The sequence below is a fragment of the Papaver somniferum genome, chromosome 8 (genome assembly GCF_003573695.1).
Source record: "Papaver somniferum cultivar HN1 chromosome 8, ASM357369v1, whole genome shotgun sequence".
Lineage (NCBI taxonomy): Eukaryota > Viridiplantae > Streptophyta > Magnoliopsida > Ranunculales > Papaveraceae > Papaver > Papaver somniferum.
Genome location: NC_039365.1, coordinates 39,185,507 through 39,191,629, shown reverse-complemented (window position 1 = coordinate 39,191,629; position 6,123 = coordinate 39,185,507). Strand labels below are relative to the sequence as shown.

The 6,123-nt window shown below is 35.9% G+C and overlaps 1 long non-coding RNA gene across 3 annotated transcripts; it reads left to right on the top strand.

The window, feature by feature from the left end:
- Positions 1-1,189: 1,189 nt before the first annotated feature.
- LOC113301185 lies at positions 1,190-3,961 on the top strand. 3 transcript variants are annotated; one of them, XR_003336071.1, is made up of 6 exons: positions 1,190-1,859; positions 1,980-2,065; positions 2,727-2,907; positions 2,993-3,110; positions 3,278-3,338; positions 3,497-3,961. It is a non-coding gene; the product is annotated as an uncharacterized LOC113301185 (long non-coding RNA). The 3 variants fall into 3 exon arrangements; XR_003336070.1 differs by having other exon boundaries at positions 1,977-2,065; positions 3,012-3,110; XR_003336069.1 differs by having other exon boundaries at positions 1,977-2,065.
- The last annotated feature ends 2,162 nt before the right edge of the window (positions 3,962-6,123 follow it).

Here is a 6,123-nt window from a genome sequence, read left to right as displayed (position 1 = left end):
TAAGCTTTTATAGTTTTCCAAAGCGAAGAGAAAAAGGAGATAGCTAAAATAAGGTGAATTTACCAAGTAAAGAAAAGATCCAGACTAAGAAATGACTAGAAATAAAACCAAAGTGGTTTAACAAAGTAGCATAGTCACAGACTCATAGCACTTCTAGAATCGAGTAGAGTTATTGTCTAAACAATACTCTGCGGCAGATGGAAAACTGAGAAAGTTCTCATGAAGTGTACCAGGAACAAAGATAAGGAGAACTAGCAATTGCATCTTATCTTATCTTACTAATATAAAGAAAAGATTCTTTTTTGGTACGACCTCATGATTTCTGTGTGTACTTTCGATCTGGTTCGTCGGATCAGATGACCTTAAAAACACGGAATGTGATGTAGGCAGTCCATCTGATAAGGTATGTTTTCTTTCAAAACCTTTCTTCTTCCTCCCTGAACAGGGATGTTGGACATCGACCAGCCCCATTAAACCCCACTCTCTCCTGTTCCAATCTAATTGGTCCTTCTACCATCACCATTGTCACAATTGAAATCTCTAATCGGGAAGGTATGAATTTATATTTACTTTCCTTCGTCTTTCCACCATCGCCTTTTTTTTTCTTCATCCAGTGACACAGAGACAATACAAAAGAAATGTTTCTCTTTCAAAATAAAATCACAGTTTTCCTTCACAGAACAAATCAGCAAAGGATCAAATCTAACCAAGGTTTTGTGAAGAAATTCCGGAAACAATAAGGGTAATAAAAAAACGGCTTTTGTATTCTCTTCATCGTCCACAGAATACTCATTGGCCCAATCCCAAATTCAATACTTCAATTTTACTTCTTTTCAATCCACTACACCATATTCGGCATTTAGTAACTAAAAATTAGTAACGGAAATGAGGCCGTTACTAATTCGTAACTAAGTTTTCCGTTACTAAATTTTAGTAACGGCTTAGTCTCGGTTACGAATTTTATACCAATTCGTAACTCCTTGATTCTGTTTCTATTAGTAACTGGCGTACTTAAATCATGCGAAACGAGAGTGTGCAGGGTAACACTATCTAATATTATTCCGCCCAAATTTCGTAACTGCTGAGAATACTTGGAAATGTTTCCACCCTATGGATCTCTTTTATCTAAATCCTAACTCCTCCCACAATTATCTTTTCCTCTTCATTTTTCAACGAGCAGAGAAAAACAACCATCTCTCTTCTCTTCCTTCCTCTTATCTTACTTCTTACTTCGCTCGAGCACCACCATCACCATTTCAAAAGTTACTCCTGAAGAAGAAAGTCGCCAGAAGATAAGTTTAATCTTTCATGTTCTTTGTATTTCAATTATAATCTCTAAGTCTTCGATTTGAAATCGATTTTTAGAAAAAATATTTTTAGGTTTTGAAAACCCAAATTTCTGTTTTTATCTAAAAAATCTCGAGCAAAATATGATCAGAGCTTAGATCTGTATTCTCCTCATCTCAATCTTTCTATTGAGATCAAAATCTCGAAAAAATTGAATAAAAAGTTTCTAGGGTTCTTGATTGAAAATCATGAAATCTCTTTATAATTATTCTTGATTAAAAATCGGTATTTAGATCCGTAATCAGCGTCGTTGAGTCTCTACTACCCATAAAATAAATTTGATTTTCATCGACTTTCAATTTTCAACCTCATATTGATGAACTTAATATCAAAATCTGTTTAGCAATTTGATTATCTGCACCAGCAGATGTAATTTGATAACATGACTCGAGCTATATATGTGTCTAACTATTTGTTACTTGTTCAATTTTAGGTATTTGAGTCTCAACCAGATGAACTAGTTCCAACTGTTGTTTCTCCTGATGGTGTCTGCTTTCTTTCTTCAACTTTTTGTAAGAATTAGTAATTAAGCTTCGATAATGCTTGTTTGGTTGAAGATGGATTTTATTTGATATTGGTTTCTGATGTTAAAATGGGTTTTTATGAATTTTGCTCACATGCTACTACAGCAGGTGTCTTGGCAGGAATAAGTGGTTATGTAGCTCAGAAGTAGTCTGATGTACAAAACATTCAATTGAAACGCCTTGGTTTTAAAGTGGTAACTTCTCTTCTTCTTTTCTCATCCAACTACGATTTTTTTTTTCTCTGTTTGCTTTCCAAAACTGAAAGTGGGGGTTCAAATTGAAGTTGTTGAATTTGCATATTTGCTCTCTTGCTTCTGATGTTGTTATCTTGAATTTGCATATTAGCTCTGTTGCTTCGCAATCTCAATATACCATACTGCTTACAATTGCTCTCTGTCCGCCAAATAACCAATTTTAGCAGCCACGATCTTTAATCTGTAATTTGTATGTTGTTAAGTGTATGAGTTTAGAGATGAAGTTTATCTATTTTTTTCATTAATGTATTTAGCGAGGTTTCAAAGTCTACACACTTTAACTCGAGCAACTGTTGTTTCTCCTAGTTTGCATTTTGTGGAAACAAATTTGGTTTATCATTTCCAAAGTCCGCAAACTGAAGCAGAATGTGCAACAGAGTTGCATTGCCAATCTGCATTTTCCTCGTTAAATACTTATGTCACAGAAGGATGTCAAATACTTATATAATGAGATAGAAACATGAACTTAATAACAAGGGAGGATTTTTGATGTTAAATTCTTTCTTGTACATGATGTATCGAAGATAATCAAGCTTTTTTATTTTGTTTGTTGTGCATACCTATACCTATGCTTGAACTTTGGTTTGCATTGCAATTTCAGATCAGGGAGCAAGATGAGGAGACTGAAGCAGATTGAGCTTATTATCAGCTGGAAGTGATGTGTCACCTAAAGTGACTAAAGATAGTCTCACTCTTGCTGAAAGTATTGATTTTAAAGGCATTAATAACATTGGTTCCAGCCTTGTAAAGCGCAAATTCCACTAACGATGTAGCCGGTGATGGTAAGGCTTTATCATTCATTACTTGAAAATGTTTCGTTTAAGATTGTGCACATATATAACTATGATGTTTTGATCTGTTTAATAGTAGTATGGGGTGGGTGTAGGAGATGGTGGACGCAGGGATTTGTAGTAGTAAGGAACAGGTATCGGATATGAGCTAATTCCAAGCTGCTGCTGGTGGTGAATTGTAGTAGAACACCTATGTATGTTGTGTCGACGCCTATGTTTGCTTTATTGACATGCAATCACCGAATATTTTGATCATCTTCTACCTTGCTGACTTTCTTTTTTAGGGGCAGAGTTGTTTTATAAACATTGAATGTTCTTCTCTTATTCCTACTCATCTGTAATCATTATGTTATATGTGCAGGTCCTTGGCTCAATGCTAGGAAGACAAAATAAGTACTAGCACAAGGATTTTGCTAGTCAAGGTATGTTTCTATCTCCTTGTCGTCTCCACATCCTAATTCCTTATACAATACTTGGCATACATTCATACTCTTTGTTTAAACCTTGTTCAAATCAACATGTTATAGTCTGCGGCCTACTAAAGCCTGATAACTTACTTCACTTTTGTTTACTTTAATAGGGTTCATGCACTGAATGTGCACTGAGTTCTCAAAAGGACTGATGGCCTAGATGCCGCTGGAAGCACCAAAAGTCTTGATTGGTTTGCTCATTGGAGCCCTTCAAATCCAGTCAAATTTAAGATGGTGAAAGAACTTCGCAGGAAGTGCAGCTCTTAAGATGGTGAAACAACTTCACAGGCGGTTTAACACCTTTCCTTGTCTCATAAAAGGTACTGCAAATCCAGACATTCAAAATGGCTTTCATGATTACGCATTTCCTATATTATGTGTTAGTTTGGTTATGATGCAGTTGTATCTAGAGAAGAATCATATATTTGTCTTATAGCTTTCATCTCTCTGTTGAAGACATAGGATGTTAGACTTCTTTATTGTTTGAAACATTATGTAACATTCTGTTGGTACTTGGTATAGTATTGAGTGTATTGACATTACCCAAATGACAATTTTTGTTCCCATGATTCGTATAATGTTCTCCTAACTTTGTTGTGTAATATGAAACTTTTTTATGACTTAGAATGAAGATATTTCTTTTTCTGTTTCTAGAATTGGATGAATCTGGGGGGGGACTGATTTTGACTAGGTCAATGAAGGCCGACCCTTTTTTTTTAGGTTGCAAATATTAGTAACGGCCATAACTTGTTACTAAATTTTTACCAAATAAACAGGAGTCGGTCTTCTTTGACCTAGTCAAGATTTTGCAACTATGGTAAAAATTTAGTAACGGATTAGAGTCTGTTACGAACTAAAATATTAGTAACGGCCGAATTTCACTAACGAAATCAGTTGCGACTCAAGATTAGTAACGGAAAATGTTTTGTTACGAAAATTTGTTACACCCCATTTCGTAACGGCTTGTTTCTGTTACAATCCCATTTACTAACTGAAGCATAGAGTTACTAAACGCGAAATATGGTGTAGTTATCTATCACCAAATTTGTGTCAACTTAGCAAGCAACGTTGTTTCTCAATAACTAGAAAAAGAAATTAAAAAAAATTCAGAGACCACATCAGTTTGGGGTTTAAGTTTGAAACTGAATGGGATTAGAGGAAAAATAAACCCCAAATGAAAGAAAATAAAACAGAACTAGCAACTGTGTATGGTGGTAGTGGTAAAAAGAGAATGAGGGAAACTGTAGGGGCGGCCTGGGATTGTTTAAGTGTGTGGAAATGGTTGCTCCTGAGTAAAGCTGTCAACGGGGCAAGCTAGGGTCAACCCGACCCTAGCTTGACAAGCCATGGACGGGTTAGGGTCAGTCCTAGCCCTAGTACTATTCATGTACAAGCTAAAAACCCCAACCCTAACTTTAGACGGGTTGACTCTAACGGGTTGCGGGTTGGCTTGTTAAATGGGGTGGTTGAAACGTAAAATCACTTAAATGTATAAAACATTTAGTGGGCAGAGGCATCACTACTCCGTAACCCTAAATCAAATGAAATTTGGATTGTATTAAATCATTTAAGGAAATATGAACTTTGATTTCTAGCACAAAATCCTAAAATTCTTAAATTAGTAACTTAAAATTCCTAAATTAATAACTCACATGAAATTGACGGGTTGGCGGGTAACCCGCGGGTTGACCCCTAGCCCGGCTTGTTTTTACTAGGGCTAGATATGACAACCCTAACCCGGCTTGTTTAGACAACAAGCCAAACCGAGCCGGGTTAAAACAAGCCAAGCTAGGTCCAACCCGCGGGCTGGGTTAGAAATTGACAGCTCTACTCGTGAGTAGAAGGTAAATGATAGAATATAATTTGTGCTGAGCCGGTGGTAGTTTATCATCAAATTACCAAATATAATGCTCCTCAAATCCGTAAAGTTTTGACAAGTGACCTTCATATTTTGGATTTGGGAGGTCTCAACTTCGAGTGGTAGAAAGTAAAATGTTTCACAAGTAACTATTTCCAAAAGCACGTGCCAACACCCTAAATCCTAAATCAGTAAATTCCATTAAATTGTTCTCATTCGTTCTAATCGTCCCATTAAATTTTGGCTGGCGGAAAACTGAACTGAACCTGTAGACTGTAGTCATAGTTTATAATCCATGATTGTGTCGCGTATTCCCATTTTATGAAGGCCAAGAAGATATCATATTTATCTTTTGAGTCTTTTTAACGTTACTACAGCTATATTTTTCCTGTTAATGAACATTTTTGATTGAAAAAAATTATGGCAAACTTGAGCTTATTTTGAAACGGGATGGCAGGCGCATCTCGCATGCGTGTTAGGCTAGTACTAATATAAAGAAAAGACCCATGTGTTTGGTGAAGCTTTTTTTTTGGTGAAGCTTTTTCACATGACAAAAATACCCCATCAAATTTAAGTTATCACACCTCCGCCATTCTCATAACGAATAATCATAAAGGTATATTGAACACAAGCGAAGGTTCAAAGGTCGAATCACACCAAGGACAGATTTTCGCAATGATATTTTTGTTTCCCTCTTTATTTCACATCATCTTCGTCTTAATCGATCTCATCATCTTTTTTTTAGTCTCTCCTTCGAACAAAATCAGAACATAGAAAAACAACAGAAATGCTCTCTTTCCCTCCCACAGATAATATCAATTCCTCCCTCCTTTCTTTCACAGGTAAAATCAATTTTGGCCGACAAACATTTTTGTTTCG